Genomic DNA, 26,453 nt, shown 5'->3' on the forward strand with positions numbered 1-26,453 from the left:
TGCCCATGGCACTGCTCGCACAGAGGCACAGAGACTAGGGCTGCTTGCTTGTCTTGCCACCTCCAACTTTAAACTTATCTTAGGCGGTCCGTGCAGGGCGCCTCCAGCAGCCCTGCTCTGAAAATGCGAACGTCTGCAGATAGCTCGCAGGCAGAAAGAGCTAGCCTGGAAAGCTGTTGCTCAGCCTCATTTGCCCATGGCACTGCTCGCACAGAGGCACAGAGACTGGAGCTGCTTGTTTGTCTTGCCCTATCAAACTTCAAAAATATCTGAGATGGTCTGTGCCGAGCGAATCTGGCAGCCCTTCTCTGAAAATGTGAACGTCTGCAGATCGCTCGCACACAAGAAGAGCTAGCCTGGAAACCTGTTGCTCAGCCTCATCTGCCCATGGCACTGCTCGCACAGAGGCACAGAGACTGGGGCTGCTTGCTTGTCTTGCCCCCTCAAACTTCAAATGTACCTTAGGAGGTCCGTGCAAAGGGCCTGCAGCAGACCTGCTCTGAAAATGCTAATGTCTGCAGTTAGCTCGCATGCAGAAAGAGCTAGCCTGGAAAGCTGTTGCTCAGCCTCATCTGCCCATGGCACTGCTCGCACAGAGGCACAGAGACTGGGGCTGCTTGCTTGCTTGCCCCATCAAACTTCAAACGTAGCTTTGAGTGTCCGTGCAGGGGGCCTCCGGCAGCGCAGCTTCGAAAATGCGAACGTCTGCAGATAGCCCGCAGGCAGAAAGAGCTAGCCTGGAAAGCTGTTGCTCAGCCTCATCTGCCCATGGCACTGCTCTCACAGAGGCACAGAGACTGGGGCTGCTTGCTTGTCTTGCCACCTCAAACTTTAAACGTAACTTAGGTGGTGCGTGCAGGAAGACTGCGGCAGACCTGCTCCCAAAATGCGAACGTCTGCAGATAACTCGCAGGCAGACAGAGCTAGCCTGGAAAGCTGTTGCTCAGCCTCATCTGCCCATGGCACTGCTCGCACAGAGGCACAGAGACTGGGGCTGCTTGCTTGTCTTGCCACCTCAAACTTCAAACGTAGTTTTGAATATCCGTGCAGCGGGCCTCCGGCAGCGCAGCTTCGAAAATGCGAACGTCTGCAGATAGCTCGCATTCAGAAAGAGCTAGCCTGGAAAGCTGTTGCTCAGCCTCATCTGCCCATGGCACTGCTCGCACAGAGGCACAGAGACTGGGGCTGCTTGCTTGTCTTGCCACCTCAAACTTTAAACGTAACTTAGGTGGAGCGTGCAGGAGGACTGCGGCAGACCTGCTCCCAAAATGCGAACGTCTGCAGATAGCTCGCAGGCAGAAAGAGCTAGCCTCGAAAGCTGTTGCTCAGCCTCATCTGCCCATGGCACTGCTCGCACAGAGGCAGAGAGACTGGGGCTGCTTGCTTGTCTTGCCACCTCAAACTTTAAACGTAACTAAGGTGGTGCGTGCAGGAGGACTGCGGCAGACCTGCTCCCAAAATGCGAACGTCTGCAGATAGCTCGTAGGCAGAAAGAGCTAGCCTGGAAAGCTGTTGCTCAGCCTCATCTGCCCATGTCACTGCTCGCACAGAGGCACAGAGACTGGCGCTTCTCGCTTTTCTTGCCGCCTCAAATTTCAAACGTATCTTTGGGTTACGTGCAGGGGGCCTCCCTCAGCCCTGCTCTGAAAATGAGAACATCTGCAGATAGATCGCAGCCAGAAATATCTGGCCTGGAAAGCTGTTGCTTAGCCTCATCTGCCCATGGCACTGCTCGCACAGAGGCACAGAGTCTGGGGTGCTTGCTTGACTTGCCAGGTCAAACTTCAAACATAGATTGGTTGGTCCGTGTCGGGCGCCTCCGGCAGCCCTGCTCTGAAAATGCGAAAGTCTGCAGATAGCTCGCAGGCAGAAAGAGCTAGCTTGGAAAGTTGTTGCTCAGCCTCATCTGCCCATGGCACTGCTCGCACAGAGGCACAGAGACTGGGGCTGCTTGTTTGTCTTACCACCTCAAAATTCAAACGTAGCTTAGGTGGTCCGGGCAGGGGGCGTCCGGCACCCCTGCTCCCAAATTGCGAACGTCTGCAGATACCTCGCAGCCAGAAAGAGCTAGCCTGGAAAGCTGTTGCTCAGCCTCATCTGCCCATGGCACTGCTCGCACAGAGGCACAGAGACTGGGGCTGCTTGCTTGTCTTGCCACCTCAAACTTTAAACGTAACTTAGGTGGTGCGTGCAGGAAGACTGCGGCAGACCTGCTCCCAAAATGCGAACGTCTGCAGATAGCTCACAGCCAGAAAGAGCTAGCCTGGAAAGCTGTTGCTCAGCCTCATCTGCCCATGGCACTGCTCGCACAGAGGCACAGAGACTGGGGCTGCTTGCTTGTCTTGCCCCATCAAACTTCAAACGTAGCTTTGAGTGTCCGTGCAGGGGGCCTGCGGCAGACCTGCTCCCAAAATGCGAACGTCTGCAGATAGATCACAGCCAGAAAGAGCTAGCCTGGAAAGCTGTTGCTCAGCCTCATCTGCCCATGGCACTCCTCACACAGCGGCACAGAGACTGGGGCTGCTTGCTTGTCTTGCCACCTCAAACTTCAAACGTAGCTTTTAGTGTCCGTGCAGGGGGCCTCCGGCAGCGCAGCTTCGAAAATGCGAACGTCTGCAGATAGCTCGCATGCAGAAAGAGCTAGCCTGGAAAGCTGTTGCTCAGCCTCATCTGCCCATGGCACTGCTCGCACAGAGGCACAGAGACTGGGGCTGCTTGCTTGTCTTGCCACCTCAAACTTCAAACGTAACTTAGGTGGTGCGTGCAGGAGGACTGCGGCAGACCTGCTCCCAAAATGCGAACGTCTGCAGATAGCTCGCAGGCAGACAGAGCTAGCCTGGAAAGCTGTTGCTCAGCCTCATCTGCCCATGGCACTGCTCGCACAGAGGCACAGAGACTGGGGCTGCTTGCTTGTCTTGCCACCTCAAACTTCAAACGTAGTTTTGAATATCCGTGCAGGGGGCCTCCGGCAGCGCAGCTTCGAAAATGCGAACGTCTGCAGATAGCTCGCATGCAGAAAGAGCTAGCCTGGAAAGCTGTTGCTCAGCCTCATCTGCCCATGGCACTGCTCGCACAGAGGCACAGAGACTGGGGCTGCTTGCTTGTCTTGCCCCATCAAACTTCAAACGTAGCTTTGAGTGTCAGTGCAGGGGGCCTGCGGCAGACCTGCTCCCAAAATGTGAACGTGTGCAGATAGCTCACAGCCAGAAAGAGCTAGCCTGGAAAGCTGTTGCTCAGCCTCATCTGCCCATGGTACTGCTCACACAGCGGCACAGAGACTGGGGCTGCTTGCTTGTCTTGCCACCTCAAACTTCAAACGTAGCTTTTAGTGTCCGTGCAGGGGGCCTCCGGCAGCGCAGCTTCGAAAATGCGAACGTCTGCAGATAGCTCGCATGCAGAAAGAGCTAGCCTGGAAAGCTGTTGCTCAGCCCCATCTGCCCATGGCACTGCTCGCACAGAGGCACAGAGACTGGGGCTGCTTGCTTGTCTTGCCACCTCAAACTTTAAACGTAACTTAGGTGGTGCGTGCAGGAGAACTGCGGCAGACCTGCTCCCAAAATGCGAACGTCTGCAGATAGCTCGCAGGCAGACAGAGCTAGCCTGGAAAGCTGTTGCTCAGCCTCATCTGCCCATGGCACTGCTCGCACAGAGGCACAGAGACTGGGGCTGCTTGCTTGTCTTGCCACCTCAAACTTCAAACGTAGCTTTTAGTGTCCGTGCAGGGGGCCTCCGGCAGCGCAGCTTCGAAAATGCGAACGTCTGCAGATAGCTCGCATGCAGAAAGAGCTAGCCTGGAAAGCTCTTGCTCAGCCTCATCTGCCCATGGCACTGCTCGCACAGAGGCACAGAGACTGGAGCTGCTTGCTTGTCTTGCCACCTCAAACTTTAAACGTAACTTAGGTGGTGCGTGCAGGAGGACTGCGGCAGACCTGCTCCCAAAATGCGAACGTCTGCAGATAGCTCGCAGGCAGAAAGAGCTAGCCTGGAAAGCTGTTGCTGAGCCTCATCTGCCCATGGCACTGCTCCCACAGAGGCACAGAGACTGGGGCTGCTTGCTTGTCTTGCCACCTCAAACTTCAAATGTTGCTTTGGCGGTCCATGCCGGGTGCTTCCGGCAGCCTTGCTACGAAATTGTGAACGTCTGCAGATAGCCCACAGACAGAATAAGCTAGCATGGAAAGCTGTTGCTCAGCCTCATCTGCCCATGGCACTGCTCGCACAGAGGCACAGAGACTGGGGCTGCTTGGTTGTCTTGCCACCTCAAACTTCAAACGTAGCTTTGTGGGTCAGGTCCGGTTGTCTCCGGCAGCGCAGCTTCGAAAATGCCAACGTCTGCAGATAGCTCGCAGGCAGAAAGAGCTAGCCTGGAAAGCTGTTGCTCAGCCTCATCTGCCCATGGCACTGCTCGCACAGAGGCACAGAGACTGGGGCTGCTTGCTTGTCTTGAAACCTCCAACTGCAAACTTAGATTAGGTGGTCCGTGCAAGGGGCCTCCGGCAGCCCTGCTCTGAAAATGCGAACGTCTGCAGATAGCTCGCAGCCAGAAAGAGCTAGCCTGGAAAGCTGTTGCTCAGCCTCATCTGCCCATGGCACTGACCGCACAGAGGCACAGAGACTGGGGCTGCTTGTTTGTCTTACCACCTCAAAATTCAAACGTAGCTTAGGTGGTCCGGGCAGGGGGCGTCCGGCACCCCTGCTCCCAAATTGCGAACGTCTGCAGATACCTCGCAGCCAGAAAGAGCTAGCCTGGAAAGCTGTTGCTCAGCCTCATCTGCCCATGGCACTGCTCGCACAGAGGCACAGAGACTGGCGCTTCTCGCTTTTCTTGCCGCCTGAAATTTCAAACGTATCTTTGGGGTACGTGCAGGGGGTCTCCGGCACCCGTGCTCTGAAAATGCGAACGTCTGCAGATAGCTCGCAGGCAGAAAGAGCTAGCCTGGAAAGCTGTTGCTCAGCCTCATCTGCCCATGTCACTGCTCGCACAGAGGCACAGAGACTGGGGCTGCTTTCTTGTCCTGCCACCTCAAACTTCAAATGTAGCTTAGGTGGTCAGTGCCAGAAGCCTCCGTCAGCCCTTCTCTGAAAATCTGAACGTCTGCAGATCGCTCGCACACAAGAAAAGCTAGCCAGGAAAGCTGTTGCTCAGCCACATCTGCCCATGGCACTGCTCGCACAGAGGCACAGAGACTAGGGCTGCTTGCTTGTCTTGCCACCTCCAACTTTAAACTTATCTTAGGCGGTCCGTGCAGGGCGCCTCCAGCAGCCCTGCTCTGAAAATGCGAACGTCTGCAGATAGCTCGAAGCCAGAAAGAGCTAGCCTGGAAAGCTGTTGCTCAGCCTCATTTGCCCATGGCACTGCTCGCACAGAGGCACAGAGACTGGAGCTGCTTGTTTGTCTTGCCCTATCAAACTTCAAAAATATCTGAGATGGTCTGTGCCGAGCGAATCTGGCAGCCCTTCTCTGAAAATGTGAACGTCTGCAGATCGCTCGCACACAAGAAGAGCTAGCCTGGAAACCTGTTGCTCAGCCTCATCTGCCCATGGCACTGCTCGCACAGAGGCACAGAGACTGGGGCTGCTTGCTTGTCTTGCCCCCTCAAACTTCAAATGTACCTTAGGAGGTCCGTGCAAAGGGCCTGCAGCAGACCTGCTCTGAAAATGCTAATGTCTGCAGTTAGCTCGCATGCAGAAAGAGCTAGCCTGGAAAGCTGTTGCTCATCCTCATCTGCCCATGGCACTGCTCGCACAGAGGCACAGAGACTGGGGCTGCTTGCTTGTCTTGCCACCTCAAACTTTAAACGTAACTTAGGTGGTGCGTGCAGGAGGACTGCGGCAGACCTGCTCCCAAAATGCTAACGTCTGCAGATAGCTCGCATGCAGAAAGAGCTAGCCTGGAAAGCTGTTGCTCAGCCTCATCTGCCCATGGCACTGCTCGCACAGAGGCACAGAGACTGGGGCTCCTTGCTTGTCTTGCCACCTCAAACTTTAAACGTAGTTTTGGGGGTCCGTGCAGGAGGCCTGCGGCAGACCTGCTCCCAGAATGTGAACGTGTGCAGATAGCTCACAGCCAGAAAGAGCTAGCCTGGAAAGCTGTTGCTCAGCCTCATCTGCCCATGGCACTGCTCGCACAGAGGCACAGAGACTGGGGCTGCTTGCTTGCTTGCCCCATCAAACTTCAAACGTAGCTTTGAGTGTCCGTGCAGGGGGCCTCCGGCAGCGCAGCTTCGAAAATGCGAACGTCTGCAGATAGCCCGCAGGCAGAAAGAGCTAGCCTGGAAAGCTGTTGCTCAGCCTCATCTGCCCATGGCACTGCTCTCACAGAGGCACAGAGACTGGGGCTGCTTGCTTGTCTTGCCACCTCAAACTTTAAACGTAACTTAGGTGGTGCGTGCAGGAAGACTGCGGCAGACCTGCTCCCAAAATGCGAACGTCTGCAGATAGCTTACAGCCAGAAAGAGCTAGCCTGGAAAGCTGTTGCTCAGCCTCATCTGCCCATGGCACTGCTTGCACAGAGGCACAGAGACTGGGGCTGCTTGCTTGTCTTGCCCCATCAAACTTCAAACGTAGCTTTGAGTGTCCGTGCAGGGGGCCTGCGGCAGACCTGCTCCCAAAATGTGAACGTGTGCAGATAGCTCACAGCCAGAAAGAGCTAGCCTGGAAAGCTGTTGCTCAGCCTCATCTGCCCATGGCACTGCTCACACAGCGGCACAGAGACTGGGGCTGCTTGCTTGTCTTGCCACCTCAAACTTCAAACGTAGCTTTTAGTGTCCGTGCAGGGGGCCCCCGGCAGCGCAGCTTCGAAAATGCGAACGTCTGCAGATAGCTCGCATGCAGAAAGAGCTAGCATGGAAAGCTGTTGCACAGCCTCATCTGCCCATGGCACTGCTCGCACAGAGGCACAGAGACTGGGGCTGCTTGCTTGTCTTGCCACCTCAAACTTTAAACGTAACTTAGGTGGTGCGTGCAGGAGGACTGCGGCAGACCTGCTCCCAAAATGCGAACGTCTGCAGATAGCTCGCAGGCAGACAGAGCTAGCCTGGAAAGCTGTTGCTCAGCCTCATCTGCCCATGGCACTGCTCGCACAGAGGCACAGAGACTGGGGCTGCTTGCTTGTCTTGCCACCTCAAACTTCAAACGTAGTTTTGAATATCCGTGCAGGGGGCCTCCGGCAGCGCAGCTTCGAAAATGCGAACGTCTGCAGATAGCTCGCATGCAGAAAGAGCTAGCCTGGAAAGCTGTTGCTCAGCCTCATCTGCCCATGGCACTGCTCGCACAGAGGCACAGAGACTGGGGCTGCTTGCTTGTCTTGCCACCTCAAACTTTAAACGTAACTTAGGTGGAGCGTGCAGGAGGACTGCGGCAGACCTGCTCCCAAAATGCGAACGTCTGCAGATAGCTCGCAGGCAGAAAGAGCTAGCCTCGAAAGCTGTTGCTCAGCCTCATCTGCCCATGGCACTGCTCGCACAGAGGCAGAGAGACTGGGGCTGCTTGCTTGTCTTGCCACCTCAAACTTTAAACGTAACTAAGGTGGTGCGTGCAGGAGGACTGCGGCAGACCTGCTCCCAAAATGCGAACGTCTGCAGATAGCTCGTAGGCAGAAAGAGCTAGCCTGGAAAGCTGTTGCTCAGCCTCATCTGCCCATGTCACTGCTCGCACAGAGGCACAGAGACTGGCGCTTCTCGCTTTTCTTGCCGCCTCAAATTTCAAACGTATCTTTGGGTTACGTGCAGGGGGCCTCCCTCAGCCCTGCTCTGAAAATGAGAACATCTGCAGATAGATCGCAGCCAGAAATATCTGGCCTGGAAAGCTGTTGCTTAGCCTCATCTGCCCATGGCACTGCTCGCACAAAGGCACAGAGTCTGGGGTGCTTGCTTGACTTGCCAGGTCAAACTTCAAACATAGATTGGTTGGTCCGTGTCGGGCGCCTCCGGCAGCCCTGCTCTGAAAATGCGAAAGTCTGCAGATAGCTCGCAGGCAGAAAGAGCTAGCTTGGAAAGTTGTTGCTCAGCCTCATCTGCCCATGGCACTGCTCGCACAGAGGCACAGAGACTGGGGCTGCTTGTTTGTCTTACCACCTCAAAATTCAAACGTAGCTTAGGTGGTCCGGGCAGGGGGCGTCCGGCACCCCTGCTCCCAAATTGCGAACGTCTGCAGATACCTCGCAGCCAGAAAGAGCTAGCCTGGAAAGCTGTTGCTCAGCCTCATCTGCCCATGGCACTGCTCGCACAGAGGCACAGAGACTGGGGCTGCTTGCTTGCTTGCCCCATCAAACTTCAAACGTAGCTTTGAGTGTCCGTGCAGGGGGCCTCCGGCAGCGCAGCTTCGAAAATGCGAACGTCTGCAGATAGCCCGCAGGCAGAAAGAGCTAGCCTGGAAAGCTGTTGCTCAGCCTCATCTGCCCATGGCACTGCTCTCACAGAGGCACAGAGACTGGGGCTGCTTGCTTGTCTTGCCACCTCAAACTTTAAACGTAACTTAGGTGGTGCGTGCAGGAAGACTGCGGCAGACCTGCTCCCAAAATGCGAACGTCTGCAGATAGCTCACAGCCAGAAAGAGCTAGCCTGGAAAGCTGTTGCTCAGCCTCATCTGCCCATGGCACTGCTCGCACAGAGGCACAGAGACTGGGGCTGCTTGCTTGTCTTGCCCCATCAAACTTCAAACGTAGCTTTGAGTGTCCGTGCAGGGGGCCTGCGGCAGACCTGCTCCCAAAATGCGAACGTCTGCAGATAGATCACAGCCAGAAAGAGCTAGCCTGGAAAGCTGTTGCTCAGCCTCATCTGCCCATGGCACTCCTCACACAGCGGCACAGAGACTGGGGCTGCTTGCTTGTCTTGCCACCTCAAACTTCAAACGTAGCTTTTAGTGTCCGTGCAGGGGGCCTCCGGCAGCGCAGCTTCGAAAATGCGAACGTCTGCAGATAGCTCGCATGCAGAAAGAGCTAGCCTGGAAAGCTGTTGCTCAGCCTCATCTGCCCATGGCACTGCTCGCACAGAGGCACAGAGACTGGGGCTGCTTGCTTGTCTTGCCACCTCAAACTTCAAACGTAACTTAGGTGGTGCGTGCAGGAGGACTGCGGCAGACCTGCTCCCAAAATGCGAACGTCTGCAGATAGCTCGCAGGCAGACAGAGCTAGCCTGGAAAGCTGTTGCTCAGCCTCATCTGCCCATGGCACTGCTCGCACAGAGGCACAGAGACTGGGGCTGCTTGCTTGTCTTGCCACCTCAAACTTCAAACGTAGTTTTGAATATCCGTGCAGGGGGCCTCCGGCAGCGCAGCTTCGAAAATGCGAACGTCTGCAGATAGCTCGCATGCAGAAAGAGCTAGCCTGGAAAGCTGTTGCTCAGCCTCATCTGCCCATGGCACTGCTCGCACAGAGGCACAGAGACTGGGGCTGCTTGCTTGCCTTGCCACCTCAAACTTCAAATGTTGCTTTGGCGGTCCATGCCGGGTGCTTCCGGCAGCCTTGCTACGAAATTGTGAACGTCTGCAGATAGCCCACAGACAGAATAAGCTAGCATGGAAAGCTGTTGCTCAGCCTCATCTGCCCATGGCACTGCTCGCACAGAGGCACAGAGACTGGGGCTGCTTGGTTGTCTTGCCACCTCAAACTTCAAACGTAGCTTTGTGGGTCAGGTCCGGTTGTCTCCGGCAGCGCAGCTTCGAAAATGCCAACGTCTGCAGATAGCTCGCAGGCAGAAAGAGCTAGCCTGGAAAGCTGTTGCTCAGCCTCATCTGCCCATGGCACTGCTCGCACAGAGGCACAGAGACTGGGGCTGCTTGCTTGTCTTGAAACCTCCAACTGCAAACTTAGATTAGGTGGTCCGTGCAAGGGGCCTCCGGCAGCCCTGCTCTGAAAATGCGAACATCTGCAGATAGCTCGCAGCCAGAAAGAGCTAGCCTGGAAAGCTGTTGCTCAGCCTCATCTGCCCATGGCACTGACCGCACAGAGGCACAGAGACTGGGGCTGCTTGTTTGTCTTACCACCTCAAAATTCAAACGTAGCTTAGGTGGTCCGGGCAGGGGGCGTCCGGCACCCCTGCTCCCAAATTGCGAACGTCTGCAGATACCTCGCAGCCAGAAAGAGCTAGCCTGGAAAGCTGTTGCTCAGCCTCATCTGCCCATGGCACTGCTCGCACAGAGGCACAGAGACTGGCGCTTCTCGCTTTTCTTGCCGCCTGAAATTTCAAACGTATCTTTGGGGTACGTGCAGGGGGTCTCCGGCACCCGTGCTCTGAAAATGCGAACGTCTGCAGATAGCTCGCAGGCAGAAAGAGCTAGCCTGGAAAGCTGTTGCTCAGCCTCATCTGCCCATGTCACTGCTCGCACAGAGGCACAGAGACTGGGGCTGCTTTCTTGTCCTGCCACCTCAAACTTCAAATGTAGCTTAGGTGGTCAGTGCCAGAAGCCTCCGTCAGCCCTTCTCTGAAAATCTGAACGTCTGCAGATCGCTCGCACACAAGAAAAGCTAGCCAGGAAAGCTGTTGCTCAGCCACATCTGCCCATGGCACTGCTCGCACAGAGGCACAGAGACTAGGGCTGCTTGCTTGTCTTGCCACCTCCAACTTTAAACTTATCTTAGGCGGTCCGTGCAGGGCGCCTCCAGCAGCCCTGCTCTGAAAATGCGAACGTCTGCAGATAGCTCGAAGCCAGAAAGAGCTAGCCTGGAAAGCTGTTGCTCAGCCTCATTTGCCCATGGCACTGCTCGCACAGAGGCACAGAGACTGGAGCTGCTTGTTTGTCTTGCCCTATCAAACTTCAAAAATATCTGAGATGGTCTGTGCCGAGCGAATCTGGCAGCCCTTCTCTGAAAATGTGAACGTCTGCAGATCGCTCGCACACAAGAAGAGCTAGCCTGGAAACCTGTTGCTCAGCCTCATCTGCCCATGGCACTGCTCGCACAGAGGCACAGAGACTGGGGCTGCTTGCTTGTCTTGCCCCCTCAAACTTCAAATGTACCTTAGGAGGTCCGTGCAAAGGGCCTGCAGCAGACCTGCTCTGAAAATGCTAATGTCTGCAGTTAGCTCGCATGCAGAAAGAGCTAGCCTGGAAAGCTGTTGCTCATGCTCATCTGCCCATGGCACTGCTCGCACAGAGGCACAGAGACTGGGGCTGCTTGCTTGTCTTGCCACCTCAAACTTTAAACGTAACTTAGGTGGTGCGTGCAGGAGGACTGCGGCAGACCTGCTCCCAAAATGCTAACGTCTGCAGATAGCTCGCATGCAGAAAGAGCTAGCCTGGAAAGCTGTTGCTCAGCCTCATCTGCCCATGGCACTGCTCGCACAGAGGCACAGAGACTGGGGCTCCTTGCTTGTCTTGCCACCTCAAACTTTAAACGTAGTTTTGGGGGTCCGTGCAGGAGGCCTGCGGCAGACCTGCTCCCAGAATGTGAACGTGTGCAGATAGCTCACAGCCAGAAAGAGCTAGCCTGGAAAGCTGTTGCTCAGCCTCATCTGCCCATGGCACTGCTCGCACAGAGGCACAGAGACTGAGGCTGCTTGCTTGCTTGCCCCATCAAACTTCAAACGTAGCTTTGAGTGTCCGTGCAGGGGGCCTCCGGCAGCGCAGCTTCGAAAATGCGAACGTCTGCAGATAGCCCGCAGGCAGAAAGAGCTAGCCTGGAAAGCTGTTGCTCAGCCTCATCTGCCCATGGCACTGCTCTCACAGAGGCACAGAGACTGGGGCTGCTTGCTTGTCTTGCCACCTCAAACTTTAAACGTAACTTAGGTGGTGCGTGCAGGAAGACTGCGGCAGACCTGCTCCCAAAATGCGAACGTCTGCAGATAGCTTACAGCCAGAAAGAGCTAGCCTGGAAAGCTGTTGCTCAGCCTCATCTGCCCATGGCACTGCTTGCACAGAGGCACAGAGACTGGGGCTGCTTGCTTGTCTTGCCCCATCAAACTTCAAACGTAGCTTTGAGTGTCCGTGCAGGGGGCCTGCGGCAGACCTGCTCCCAAAATGTGAACGTGTGCAGATAGCTCACAGCCAGAAAGAGCTAGCCTGGAAAGCTGTTGCTCAGCCTCATCTGCCCATGGCACTGCTCACACAGCGGCACAGAGACTGGGGCTGCTTGCTTGTCTTGCCACCTCAAACTTCAAACGTAGCTTTTAGTGTCCGTGCAGGGGGCCCCCGGCAGCGCAGCTTCGAAAATGCGAACGTCTGCAGATAGCTCGCATGCAGAAAGAGCTAGCCTGGAAAGCTGTTGCACAGCCTCATCTGCCCATGGCACTGCTCGCACAGAGGCACAGAGACTGGGGCTGCTTGCTTGTCTTGCCACCTCAAACTTTAAACGTAACTAAGGTGGTGCGTGCAGGAGGACTGCGGCAGACCTGCTCCCAAAATGCGAACGTCTGCAGATAGCTCGTAGGCAGAAAGAGCTAGCCTGGAAAGCTGTTGCTCAGCCTCATCTGCCCATGGCACTGCTCGCACAGAGGCACAGAGACTGGCGCTTCTCGCTTTTCTTGCCGCCTCAAATTTCAAACGTATCTTTGGGTTACGTGCAGGGGGCCTCCCTCAGCCCTGCTCTGAAAATGAGAACATCTGCAGATAGATCGCAGCCAGAAATATCTGGCCTGGAAAGCTGTTGCTTAGCCTCATCTGCCCATGGCACTGCTCGCACAAAGGCACAGAGTCTGGGGTGCTTGCTTGACTTGCCAGGTCAAACTTCAAACATAGATTGGTTGGTCCGTGTCGGGCGCCTCCGGCAGCCCTGCTCTGAAAATGCGAAAGTCTGCAGATAGCTCGCAGGCAGAAAGAGCTAGCTTGGAAAGTTGTTGCTCAGCCTCATCTGCCCATGGCACTGCTCGCACAGAGGCACAGAGACTGGGGCTGCTTGTTTGTCTTACCACCTCAAAATTCAAACGTAGCTTAGGTGGTCCGGGCAGGGGGCGTCCGGCACCCCTGCTCCCAAATTGCGAACGTCTGCAGATACCTCGCAGCCAGAAAGAGCTAGCCTGGAAAGCTGTTGCTCAGCCTCATCTGCCCATGGCACTGCTCGCACAGAGGCACAGAGACTGGGGCTGCTTGCTTGCTTGCCCCATCAAACTTCAAACGTAGCTTTGAGTGTCCGTGCAGGGGGCCTCCGGCAGCGCAGCTTCGAAAATGCGAACGTCTGCAGATAGCCCGCAGGCAGAAAGAGCTAGCCTGGAAAGCTGTTGCTCAGCCTCATCTGCCCATGGCACTGCTCTCACAGAGGCACAGAGACTGGGGCTGCTTGCTTGTCTTGCCACCTCAAACTTTAAACGTAACTTAGGTGGTGCGTGCAGGAAGACTGCGGCAGACCTGCTCCCAAAATGCGAACGTCTGCAGATAGCTCACAGCCAGAAAGAGCTAGCCTGGAAAGCTGTTGCTCAGCCTCATCTGCCCATGGCACTGCTCGCACAGAGGCACAGAGACTGGGGCTGCTTGCTTGTCTTGCCCCATCAAACTTCAAACGTAGCTTTGAGTGTCCGTGCAGGGGGCCTGCGGCAGACCTGCTCCCAAAATGCGAACGTCTGCAGATAGATCACAGCCAGAAAGAGCTAGCCTGGAAAGCTGTTGCTCAGCCTCATCTGCCCATGGCACTCCTCACACAGCGGCACAGAGACTGGGGCTGCTTGCTTGTCTTGCCACCTCAAACTTCAAACGTAGCTTTTAGTGTCCGTGCAGGGGGCCTCCGGCAGCGCAGCTTCGAAAATGCGAACGTCTGCAGATAGCTCGCATGCAGAAAGAGCTAGCCTGGAAAGCTGTTGCTCAGCCTCATCTGCCCATGGCACTGCTCGCACAGAGGCACAGAGACTGGGGCTGCTTGCTTGTCTTGCCACCTCAAACTTCAAACGTAACTTAGGTGGTGCGTGCAGGAGGACTGCGGCAGACCTGCTCCCAAAATGCGAACGTCTGCAGATAGCTCGCAGGCAGACAGAGCTAGCCTGGAAAGCTGTTGCTCAGCCTCATCTGCCCATGGCACTGCTCGCACAGAGGCACAGAGACTGGGGCTGCTTGCTTGTCTTGCCACCTCAAACTTCAAACGTAGTTTTGAATATCCGTGCAGGGGGCCTCCGGCAGCGCAGCTTCGAAAATGCGAACGTCTGCAGATAGCTCGCATGCAGAAAGAGCTAGCCTGGAAAGCTGTTGCTCAGCCTCATCTGCCCATGGCACTGCTCGCACAGAGGCACAGAGACTGGGGCTGCTTGCTTGCCTTGCCACCTCAAACTTCAAATGTTGCTTTGGCGGTCCATGCCGGGTGCTTCCGGCAGCCTTGCTACGAAATTGTGAACGTCTGCAGATAGCCCACAGACAGAATAAGCTAGCATGGAAAGCTGTTGCTCAGCCTCATCTGCCCATGGCACTGCTCGCACAGAGGCACAGAGACTGGGGCTGCTTGGTTGTCTTGCCACCTCAAACTTCAAACGTAGCTTTGTGGGTCAGGTCCGGTTGTCTCCGGCAGCGCAGCTTCGAAAATGCCAACGTCTGCAGATAGCTCGCAGGCAGAAAGAGCTAGCCTGGAAAGCTGTTGCTCAGCCTCATCTGCCCATGGCACTGCTCGCACAGAGGCACAGAGACTGGGGCTGCTTGCTTGTCTTGAAACCTCCAACTGCAAACTTAGATTAGGTGGTCCGTGCAAGGGGCCTCCGGCAGCCCTGCTCTGAAAATGCGAACATCTGCAGATAGCTCGCAGCCAGAAAGAGCTAGCCTGGAAAGCTGTTGCTCAGCCTCATCTGCCCATGGCACTGACCGCACAGAGGCACAGAGACTGGGGCTGCTTGTTTGTCTTACCACCTCAAAATTCAAACGTAGCTTAGGTGGTCCGGGCAGGGGGCGTCCGGCACCCCTGCTCCCAAATTGCGAACGTCTGCAGATACCTCGCAGCCAGAAAGAGCTAGCCTGGAAAGCTGTTGCTCAGCCTCATCTGCCCATGGCACTGCTCGCACAGAGGCACAGAGACTGGCGCTTCTCGCTTTTCTTGCCGCCTGAAATTTCAAACGTATCTTTGGGGTACGTGCAGGGGGTCTCCGGCACCCGTGCTCTGAAAATGCGAACGTCTGCAGATAGCTCGCAGGCAGAAAGAGCTAGCCTGGAAAGCTGTTGCTCAGCCTCATCTGCCCATGTCACTGCTCGCACAGAGGCACAGAGACTGGGGCTGCTTTCTTGTCCTGCCACCTCAAACTTCAAATGTAGCTTAGGTGGTCAGTGCCAGAAGCCTCCGTCAGCCCTTCTCTGAAAATCTGAACGTCTGCAGATCGCTCGCACACAAGAAAAGCTAGCCAGGAAAGCTGTTGCTCAGCCACATCTGCCCATGGCACTGCTCGCACAGAGGCACAGAGACTAGGGCTGCTTGCTTGTCTTGCCACCTCCAACTTTAAACTTATCTTAGGCGGTCCGTGCAGGGCGCCTCCAGCAGCCCTGCTCTGAAAATGCGAACGTCTGCAGATAGCTCGAAGCCAGAAAGAGCTAGCCTGGAAAGCTGTTGCTCAGCCTCATTTGCCCATGGCACTGCTCGCACAGAGGCACAGAGACTGGAGCTGCTTGTTTGTCTTGCCCTATCAAACTTCAAAAATATCTGAGATGGTCTGTGCCGAGCGAATCTGGCAGCCCTTCTCTGAAAATGTGAACGTCTGCAGATCGCTCGCACACAAGAAGAGCTAGCCTGGAAACCTGTTGCTCAGCCTCATCTGCCCATGGCACTGCTCGCACAGAGGCACAGAGACTGGGGCTGCTTGCTTGTCTTGCCCCCTCAAACTTCAAATGTACCTTAGGAGGTCCGTGCAAAGGGCCTGCAGCAGACCTGCTCTGAAAATGCTAATGTCTGCAGTTAGCTCGCATGCAGAAAGAGCTAGCCTGGAAAGCTGTTGCTCATGCTCATCTGCCCATGGCACTGCTCGCACAGAGGCACAGAGACTGGGGCTGCTTGCTTGTCTTGCCACCTCAAACTTTAAACGTAACTTAGGTGGTGCGTGCAGGAGGACTGCGGCAGACCTGCTCCCAAAATGCTAACGTCTGCAGATAGCTCGCATGCAGAAAGAGCTAGCCTGGAAAGCTGTTGCTCAGCCTCATCTGCCCATGGCACTGCTCGCACAGAGGCACAGAGACTGGGGCTCCTTGCTTGTCTTGCCACCTCAAACTTTAAACGTAGTTTTGGGGGTCCGTGCAGGAGGCCTGCGGCAGACCTGCTCCCAGAATGTGAACGTGTGCAGATAGCTCACAGCCAGAAAGAGCTAGCCTGGAAAGCTGTTGCTCAGCCTCATCTGCCCATGGCACTGCTCGCACAGAGGCACAGAGACTGAGGCTGCTTGCTTGCTTGCCCCATCAAACTTCAAACGTAGCTTTGAGTGTCCGTGCAGGGGGCCTCCGGCAGCGCAGCTTCGAAAATGCGAACGTCTGCAGATAGCCCGCAGGCAGAAAGAGCTAGCCTGGAAAGTTGTTGCTCAGCCTCATCTGCCCATGGCACTGCTCTCACAGAGGCACAGAGACTGGGGCTGCTTGCTTGTCTTGCCACCTCAAACTTTAAACGTAACTTAGGTGGTGCGTGCAGGAAGACTGCGGCAGACCTGCTCCCAAAATGCGAACGTCTGCAGATAGCTTACAGCCAGAAAGAGCTAGCCTGGAAAGCTGTTGCTCAGCCTCATCTGCCCATGGCACTGCTTGCACAGAGGCACAGAGACTGGGGCTGCTTGCTTGTCTTGCCCCATCAAACTTCAAACGTAGCTTTGAGTGTCCGTGCAGGGGGCCTGCGGCAGACCTGCTCCCAAAATGTGAACGTGTGCAGATAGCTCACAGCCAGAAAGAGCTAGCCTGGAAAGCTGTTGCTCAGCCTCATCTGCCCATGGCACTGCTCACACAGCGGCACAGAGACTGGGGCTGCTTGCTTGTCTTGCCACCTCAAACTTCAAACGTAGCTTTTAGTGTCCGTGCAGGGGGCCCCCGGCAGCGCAGCTTCGAAAATGCGAACGTCTGCAGATAGCTCGCATGCAGAAAGAGCTAGCCTGGAAAGCTGTTGCACAGCCTCATCTGCCCATGGCACTGCTCGCACAGAGGCACAGAGACTGGGGCTGCTTGCTTGTCTTGCCACCTCAAACTTTAAACGTAACTTAGGTGGTGCGTGCAGGAGGACTGCGGCAGACCTGCTCCCAAAATGCGAACGTCTGCAGATAGCTCGCAGGCAGACAGAGCTAGCCTGGAAAGCTGTTGCTCAGCCTCATCTGCCCATGGCACTGCTCGCACAGAGGCACAGAGACTGGGGCTGCTTGCTTGTCTTGCCACCTCAAACTTCAAACGTAGTTTTGAATATCCGTGCAGGGGGCCTCCGGCAGCGCAGCTTCGAAAATGCGAACGTCTGCAGATAGCTCGCATGCAGAAAGAGCTAGCCTGGAAAGCTGTTGCTCAGCCTCATCTGCCCATGGCACTGCTCGCACAGAGGCACAGAGACTGGGGCTGCTTGCTTGTCTTGCCACCTCAAACTTTAAACGTAACTTAGGTGGAGCGTGCAGGAGGACTGCGGCAGACCTGCTCCCAAAATGCGAACGTCTGCAGATAGCTCGCAGGCAGAAAGAGCTAGCCTCGAAAGCTGTTGCTCAGCCTCATCTGCCCATGGCACTGCTCGCACAGAGGCACAGAGACTGGGGCTGCTTGCTTGTCTTGCCACCTCAAACTTTAAACGTAACTAAGGTGGTGCGTGCAGGAGGACTGCGGCAGACCTGCTCCCAAAATGCGAACGTCTGCAGATAGCTCGTAGGCAGAAAGAGCTAGCCTGGAAAGCTGTTGCTCAGCCTCATCTGCCCATGTCACTGCTCGCACAGAGGCACAGAGACTGGCGCTTCTCGCTTTTCTTGCCGCCTCAAATTTCAAACGTATCTTTGGGTTACGTGCAGGGGGCCTCCCTCAGCCCTGCTCTGAAAATGAGAACATCTGCAGATAGATCGCAGCCAGAAATATCTGGCCTGGAAAGCTGTTGCTTAGCCTCATCTGCCCATGGCACTGCTCGCACAAAGGCACAGAGTCTGGGGTGCTTGCTTGACTTGCCAGGTCAAACTTCAAACATAGATTGGTTGGTCCGTGTCGGGCGCCTCCGGCAGCCCTGCTCTGAAAATGCGAAAGTCTGCAGATAGCTCGCAGGCAGAAAGAGCTAGCTTGGAAAGTTGTTGCTCAGCCTCATCTGCCCATGGCACTGCTCGCACAGAGGCACAGAGACTGGGGCTGCTTGTTTGTCTTACCACCTCAAAATTCAAACGTAGCTTAGGTGGTCCGGGCAGGGGGCGTCCGGCACCCCTGCTCCCAAATTGCGAACGTCTGCAGATACCTCGCAGCCAGAAAGAGCTAGCCTGGAAAGCTGTTGCTCAGCCTCATCTGCCCATGGCACTGCTCGCACAGAGGCACAGAGACTGGGGCTGCTTGCTTGCTTGCCCCATCAAACTTCAAACGTAGCTTTGAGTGTCCGTGCAGGGGGCCTCCGGCAGCGCAGCTTCGAAAATGCGAACGTCTGCAGATAGCCCGCAGGCAGAAAGAGCTAGCCTGGAAAGCTGTTGCTCAGCCTCATCTGCCCATGGCACTGCTCTCACAGAGGCACAGAGACTGGGGCTGCTTGCTTGTCTTGCCACCTCAAACTTTAAACGTAACTTAGGTGGTGCGTGCAGGAAGACTGCGGCAGACCTGCTCCCAAAATGCGAACGTCTGCAGATAGCTCACAGCCAGAAAGAGCTAGCCTGGAAAGCTGTTGCTCAGCCTCATCTGCCCATGGCACTGCTCGCACAGAGGCACAGAGACTGGGGCTGCTTGCTTGTCTTGCCCCATCAAACTTCAAACGTAGCTTTGAGTGTCCGTGCAGGGGGCCTGCGGCAGACCTGCTCCCAAAATGCGAACGTCTGCAGATAGCTCGCAGGCAGAAAGAGCTAGCCTCGAAAGCTGTTGCTCAGCCTCATCTGCCCATGGCACTGCTCGCACAGAGGCAGAGAGACTGGGGCTGCTTGCTTGCTTGCCCCATCAAACTTCAAACGTAGCTTTGAGTGTCCGTGCAGGGGGCCTCCGGCAGCGCAGCTTCGAAAATGCGAACGTCTGCAGATAGCCCGCAGGCAGAAAGAGCTAGCCTGGAAAGCTGTTGCTCAGCCTCATCTGCCCATGGCACTGCTCTCACAGAGGCACAGAGACTGGGGCTGCTTGCTTGTCTTGCCACCTCAAACTTTAAACGTAACTTAGGTGGTGCGTGCAGGAAGACTGCGGCAGACCTGCTCCCAAAATGCGAACGTCTGCAGATAGCTCACAGCCAGAAAGAGCTAGCCTGGAAAGCTGTTGCTCAGCCTCATCTGCCCATGGCACTGCTCGCACAGAGGCACAGAGACTGGGGCTGCTTGCTTGTCTTGCCCCATCAAACTTCAAACGTAGCTTTGAGTGTCCGTGCAGGGGGCCTGCGGCAGACCTGCTCCCAAAATGCGAACGTCTGCAGATAGATCACAGCCAGAAAGAGCTAGCCTGGAAAGCTGTTGCTCAGCCTCATCTGCCCATGGCACTCCTCACACAGCGGCACAGAGACTGGGGCTGCTTGCTTGTCTTGCCACCTCAAACTTCAAACGTAGCTTTTAGTGTCCGTGCAGGGGGCCTCCGGCAGCGCAGCTTCGAAAATGCGAACGTCTGCAGATAGCTCGCATGCAGAAAGAGCTAGCCTGGAAAGCTGTTGCTCAGCCTCATCTGCCCATGGCACTGCTCGCACAGAGGCACAGAGACTGGGGCTGCTTGCTTGTCTTGCCACCTCAAACTTCAAACGTAACTTAGGTGGTGCGTGCAGGAGGACTGCGGCAGACCTGCTCCCAAAATGCGAACGTCTGCAGATAGCTCGCAGGCAGACAGAGCTAGCCTGGAAAGCTGTTGCTCAGCCTCATCTGCCCATGGCACTGCTCGCACAGAGGCACAGAGACTGGGGCTGCTTGCTTGTCTTGCCACCTCAAACTTCAAACGTAGTTTTGAATATCCGTGCAGGGGGCCTCCGGCAGCGCAGCTTCGAAAATGCGAACGTCTGCAGATAGCTCGCATGCAGAAAGAGCTAGCCTGGAAAGCTGTTGCTCAGCCTCATCTGCCCATGGCACTGCTCGCACAGAGGCACAGAGACTGGGGCTGCTTGCTTGTCTTGCCACCTCAAACTTTAAACGTAACTTAGGTGGAGCGTGCAGGAGGACTGCGGCAGACCTGCTCCCAAAATGCGAACGTCTGCAGATAGCTCGCAGGCAGAAAGAGCTAGCCTCGAAAGCTGTTGCTCAGCCTCATCTGCCCATGGCACTGCTCGCACAGAGGCAGAGAGACTGGGGCTGCTTGCTTGTCTTGCCACCTCAAACTTTAAACGTAATTAAGGTGGTGCGTGCAGGAGGACTGCGGCAGACCTGCTCCCAAAATGCGAACGTCTGCAGATAGCTCGTAGGCAGAAAGAGCTAGCCTGGAAAGCTGTTGCTCAGCCTCATCTGCCCATGTCACTGCTCGCACAGAGGCACAGAGACTGGCGCTTCTCGCTTTTCTTGCCGCCTCAAATTTCAAACGTATCTTTGGGTTACGTGCAGGGGGCCTCCCTCAGCCCTGCTCTGAAAATGAGAACATCTGCAGATAGATCGCAGCCAGAAATATGTGGCCTGGAAAGCTGTTGCTTAGCCTCATCTGCCCATGGCACTGCTCGCACAGAGGCACAGAGTCTGGGGTGCTTGCTTGACTTGTCAGGTCAAACTTCAAACATAGAGTGGTTGGTCCGTGTCGGGCGCCTCCGGCAGCCCTGCTCTGAAAATGCGAAAGTCTGCAGATAGATCGCAGCCAGAAAGAGCTAGCTTGGAAAGTTGTTGCTCAGCCTCATCTGCCCATGGCACTGCTCGCACAGAGGCACAGAGACTGGGGCTGCTTCTCGCTTTTCTTGCCGCCTCAAATTTCAAACGTATCTTTGGCGTATGTGCAGGGAGCCTCCGGCAGCCCTGCTCTGAAAATGCGAACGTCTGCAGAGAGCTCGCAGGCAGAAAAAGTTAGCCTGTAAAGCTGTTGCTCAGCCTCATCTGCCCATGGCACTGCTCGCACAGAGGCACAGAGACTGGGGCTGCTTTCTTGTCCTGCCACCTCACACTTCAAATGTAGCTTAGGTGGTCAGTGCCAGAAGCCTCCGTCAGCCCTTCTCTGAAAATCTGAACGTCTGCAGATCACTCGCACACAAGAAAAGCTAGCCAGGAAAGCTGTTGCTCAGCCACATCTGCCCATGGCACTGCTCGCACAGAGGCACAGAGACTGAGGCTGCTTGCTTGTCTTGCCACCTCCAACTTTAAACTTATCTTAGGCGGTCCGTGCAGGGCGCCTCCAGCAGCCCTGCTCTGAAAATGCGAACGTCTGCAGATAGCTCGCAGCCAGAAAGAGCTAGCATGGAACGCTGTTGCTCAGCCTCATCTGCCCATGGCACTGCTCGCACAGAGGCACAGAGACTGGGGCTGCTTGCTTGCTTGCCCCATCAAACTTCAAACGTAGCTTTGAGTGTCCGTGCAGGGGGCCTCCGGCAGCGCAGCTTCGAAAATGCGAACGTCTGCAGATAGCCCGCAGGCAGAAAGAGCTAGCCTGGAAAGCTGTTGCTCAGCCTCATCTGCCCATGGCACTGCTCTCACAGAGGCACAGAGACTGGGGCTGCTTGTTTGTCTTACCACCTCAAAATTCAAACGTAGCTTAGGTGGTCCGGGCAGGGGGAGTCCGGCACCCCTGCTCCCAAATTGCGAACGTCTGCAGATAGCTCGCAGCCAGAAAGAGCTAGCCTGGAAAGCTGTTGCTCAGCCTCATCTGCCCATGGCACTGCTCGCACAGAGGCACAGAGACTGGCGCTTCTCGCTTTTCTTGCCACCTCAAATTTCAAACGTATCTTTGGGTTACGTGCAGGGGGCCTCCCTCAGCCCTGCTCTGAAAATGCGAACATCTGCAGATAGCTCGCAGGCAGAAAGAGTTAGCCTGGAAAGCTGTTGCTCAGCCTCATCTGCCCATGGCACTGCTCGCACAGAGGCACAGAGACTGGAGCTGCTTGTTTGTCTTGCCCTATCAAACTTCAAAAATATCTGAGATGGTCTGTGCCGAGCGAATCTGGCAGCCCTTCTCTGAAAATGTGAACGTCTGCAGATCGCTCGCACACAAGAAGAGCTAGCCTGGAAAGCTGTTGCTCAGCCTCATCTGCCCATGGCACTGCTCGCACAGAGGCACAGAGACTGGGGCTGCCCTCTTGTCTTGCCCCCTCAAACTTCAAATGTACCTTAGGAGGTCCGTGCAAAGGGCCTGCAGCAGACCTGCTCTGAAAATGCTAATGTCTGCAGATAGCTCGCATGCAGAAAGAGCTAGCCTGGAAAGCTGTTGCTCAGCCTCATCTGCCCATGGCACTGCTCGCACAGAGGCACAGAGACTGGGGCTGCTTGCTTGTCTTGCCACCTCAAACTTTAAACGTAACTTAGGTGGTGCGTGCAGGAGGACTGCGGCAGACCTGCTCCCAAAATGCGAACGTCTGCAGATAGCTCGCAGGCAGACAGAGCTAGCCTGGAAAACTGTTGCTGAGCCTCATCTGCCCATGGCACTGCTCGCACAGAGGCACAGAGACTGGGGCTGCTTGCTTGTCTTGCCACCTCAAACTTCAAACGTAGTTTTGAATATCCGTGCAGGAGGACTGCGGCAGCGCAGCTTCGAAAATGCGAACGTCTGCAGATAGCTCGCATGCAGAAAGAGCTAGCCTGGAAAGCTGTTGCTCAGCCTCATCTGCCCATGGCACTGCTCGCACAGAGGCACAGAGACTGGGGCTGCTTGCTTGTCTTGCCACCTCAAACTTTAAACGTAACTTAGGTGGAGCGTGCAGGAGGACTGCGGCAGACCTGCTCCCAAAATGCGAACATCTGCAGATAGCTCGCAGGCAGAAAGAGCTAGCCTCGAAAGCTGTTGCTCAGCCTCATCTGCCCATGGCACTGCTCGCACAGAGGCAGAGAGACTGGGGCTGCTTGCTTGTCTTGCCACCTCAAACTTTAAACGTAACTAAGGTGGTGCGTGCAGGAGGACTGCGGCAGACCTGCTCCCAAAATGCGAACGTCTGCAGATAGCTCGTAGGCAGAAAGAGCTAGCCTGGAAAGCTGTTGCTCAGCCTCATCTGCCCATGTCACTGCTCGCACAGAGGCACAGAGACTGGCGCTTCTCGCTTTTCTTGCCGCCTCAAATTTCAAACGTATCTTTGGGTTACGTGCAGGGGGCCTCCCTCAGCCCTGCTCTGAAAATGGGAACATCTGCAGATAGATCGCAGCCAGAAATATCTGGCCTGGAAAGCTGTTGCTTAGCCTCATCTGCCCATGGCACTGCTCGCACAGAGGCACAGAGTCTGGGGTGCTTGCTTGACTTGCCAGGTCAAACTTCAAACATAGATTGGTTGGTCCGTGTCGGGCGCCTCCGGCAGCCCTGCTCTGAAAATGCGAAAGTCTGCAGATAGCTCGCAGGCAGAAAGAGCTAGCTTGGAAAGTTGTTGCTCAGCCTCATCTGCCCATGGCACTGCTCGCACAGAGGCACAGATACTGGGGCTGCTTCTCGCTTTTCTTGCCGCCTCAAATTTCAAACGTATCTTTGGCGTATGTGCAGGGAGCCTCCGGCAGCCCTGCTCTGAAAATGCGAACGTCTGCAGAGAGCTCGCAGGCAGAAAAAGTTAGCCTGTAAAGCTGTTGCTCAGCCTCATCTGCCCATGGCACTGCTCGCACAGAGGCACAGAGACTGGGGCTGCTTTCTTGTCCTGCCACCTCAAACTTCAAATGTAGCTTAGGTGGTCAGTGCCAGAAGCCTCCGTCAGCCCTTCTCTGAAAATCTGAACGTCTGCAGATCGCTCGCACACAAGAAAAGCTAGCCAGGAAAGCTGTTGCTCAGCCACATCTGCCCATGGCACTGCTCGCACAGAGGCACAGAGACTGAGGCTGCTTGCTTGTCTTGCCACCTCCAACTTTAAACTTATCTTAGGCGGTCCGTGCAGGGCGCCTCCAGCAGCCCTGCTCTGAAAATGCGAACGTCTGCAGATAGCTCGCAGCCAGAAAGAGCTAGCCTGGAAAGCTGTTGCTCAGCCTCATTTGCCCATGGCACTGACCGCACAGAGGCACAGAGACTGGGGCTGCTTGTTTGTCTTACCACCTCAAAATTGAAACGTAGCTTAGGTGGTCCGTGCAGGGGGCGTCCTGCACCCCTGCTCCCAAATTGCGAACGTCTACAGATAGATCGCAGCCAGAAAGAGCTAGCCTGGAACGCTGTTGCTCAGCCTCATCTGCCCATGGCACTGCTCGCACAGAGGCACAGAGACTGGGGCTGCTTGCTTGTCTTGCCAACTCCAACTTTAAACTTAGCTTAGGCGGTCCGTGCCGGGCGCCTCCAGCAGCCCTGCTCTGAAAATGCAAACGTCTGCAGATAGCTCGCAGCCAGAAAGAGCTAGCCTGGAAAGCTGTTGCTCAGCCTCATCTGCCCATGGCACTGACCGCACAGAGGCACAGAGACTGGGGCTGCTTGTTTGTCTTACCACCTCAAAATTCAAACGTAGCTTAGGTGGTCCGGGCAGGGGGAGTCCGGCACCCCTGCTCCCAAATTGCGAACGTCTGCAGATAGCTCGCAGCCAGAAAGAGCTAGCCTGGAAAGCTGTTGCTCAGCCTCATCTGCCCATGGCACTGCTCGCACAGAGGCACAGAGACTGGCGCTTCTCGCTTTTCTTGCCACCTCAAATTTCAAACGTATCTTTGGGTTACGTGCAGGGGGCCTCCCTCAGCCCTGCTCTGAAAATGCGAACATCTGCAGATAGCTCGCAGGCAGAAAGAGCTAGCCTGGAAAGCTGTTGCTCAGCCTCATCTGCCCATGGCACTGCTCGCACAGAGGCACAGAGACTGGAGCTGCTTGTTTGTCTTGCCCTATCAAACTTCAAAAATATCTGAGATGGTCTGTGCCGAGCGAATCTGGCAGCCCTTCTCTGAAAATGTGAACGTCTGCAGATCGCTCGCACACAAGAAGAGCTAGCCTGGAAACCTGTTGCTCAGCCTCGTCTGCCCATGGCACTGCTCGCACAGAGGCACAGAGACTGGGGCTGCCCTCTTGTCTTGCCCCCTCAAACTTCAAATGTACCTTAGGAGGTCCGTGCAAAGGGCCTGCAGCAGACCTGCTCTGAAAATGCTAATGTCTGCAGATAGCTCGCATGCAGAAAGAGCTAGCCTGGAAAGCTGTTGCTCTATCCTCATCTGCCCATGGCACTGCTCGCACAGAGGCACAGAGACTGGGGCTGCTTGCTTGTCTTGCCACCTCAAACTTTAAACGTAACTTAGGTGGTGCGTGCAGGAGGACTGCGGCAGACCTGCTCCCAAAATGCTAACGTCTGCAGATAGCTCGCAGCCAGAAAGAGCTAGCCTGGAAAGCTGTTGCTGAGCCTCATCTGCCCATGGCACTGCTCGCACAGAGGCACAGAGACTGGGGCTCCTTGCTTGTCTTGCCACCTCAAACTTTAAACGTAGCTTTGGGGGTCCGTGCAGGAGGCCTGCGGCAGACCTGCTCCCAAAATGTGAACGTGTGCAGATAGCTCACAGCCAGAAAGAGCTAGCCTGGAAAGCTGTTGCTCAGCCTCATCTGCCCATGGCACTGCTCGCACAGAGGCACAGAGACTGGGGCTGCTTGCTTGCTTGCCCCATCAAACTTCAAACGTAGCTTTGAGTGTCCGTGCAGGGGGCCTCCGGCAGCGCAGCTTCGAAAATGCGAACGTCTGCAGATAGCCCGCAGGCAGAAAGAGATAGCCTGGAAAGCTGTTGCTCAGCCTCATCTGCCCATGGCACTGCTCTCACAGAGGCACAGAGACTGGGGCTGCTTGCTTGTCTTGCCACCTCAAACTTTAAACGTAACTTAGGTGGTGCGTGCAGGAGGACTGCGGCAGACCTGCTCCCAAAATGCGAACGTCTGCAGATAGATCGCAGGCAGAAAGAGCTAGCCTGGAAAGCTGTTGCTCAGCCTCATCTGCCCATGGCACTGCTCACACAGAGGCACAGAGACTGGGGCTGCTTGCTTGTCTTGCCACCTCAAACTTCAAACGTAGCTTTGAGTGTCCGTGCAGGGGGCCTCCGGCAGCGCAGCTTCGAAAATGCGAACGTCTGCAGATAGCTCGCATGCAGAAAGAGCTAGCCTGGAAAGCTGTTGCTCAGCCTCATCTGCCCATGGCACTGCTCTCACAGAGGCACAGAGACTGGGGCTGCTTGCTTGTCTTGCCACCTCAAACTTTAAACGTAACTTAGGTGGTGCGTGCAGGAGGACTGCGGCAGACCTGCTCCCAAAATGCGAACGTCTGCAGATAGCTCGCAGGCAGACAGAGCTAGCCTGGAAAGCTGTTGCTGAGCCTCATCTGCCCATGGCACTGCTCGCACAGAGGCACAGAGACTGGGGCTGCTTGCTTGTCTTGCCACCTCAAACTTCAAACGTAGTTTTGAATATCCGTGCAGGGGGCCTCCGGCAGCGCAGCT

This window comes from Opisthocomus hoazin, chromosome 13 (assembly GCF_030867145.1).
Source record: "Opisthocomus hoazin isolate bOpiHoa1 chromosome 13, bOpiHoa1.hap1, whole genome shotgun sequence".
Taxonomy (NCBI): Eukaryota; Metazoa; Chordata; class Aves; order Opisthocomiformes; family Opisthocomidae; genus Opisthocomus; species Opisthocomus hoazin.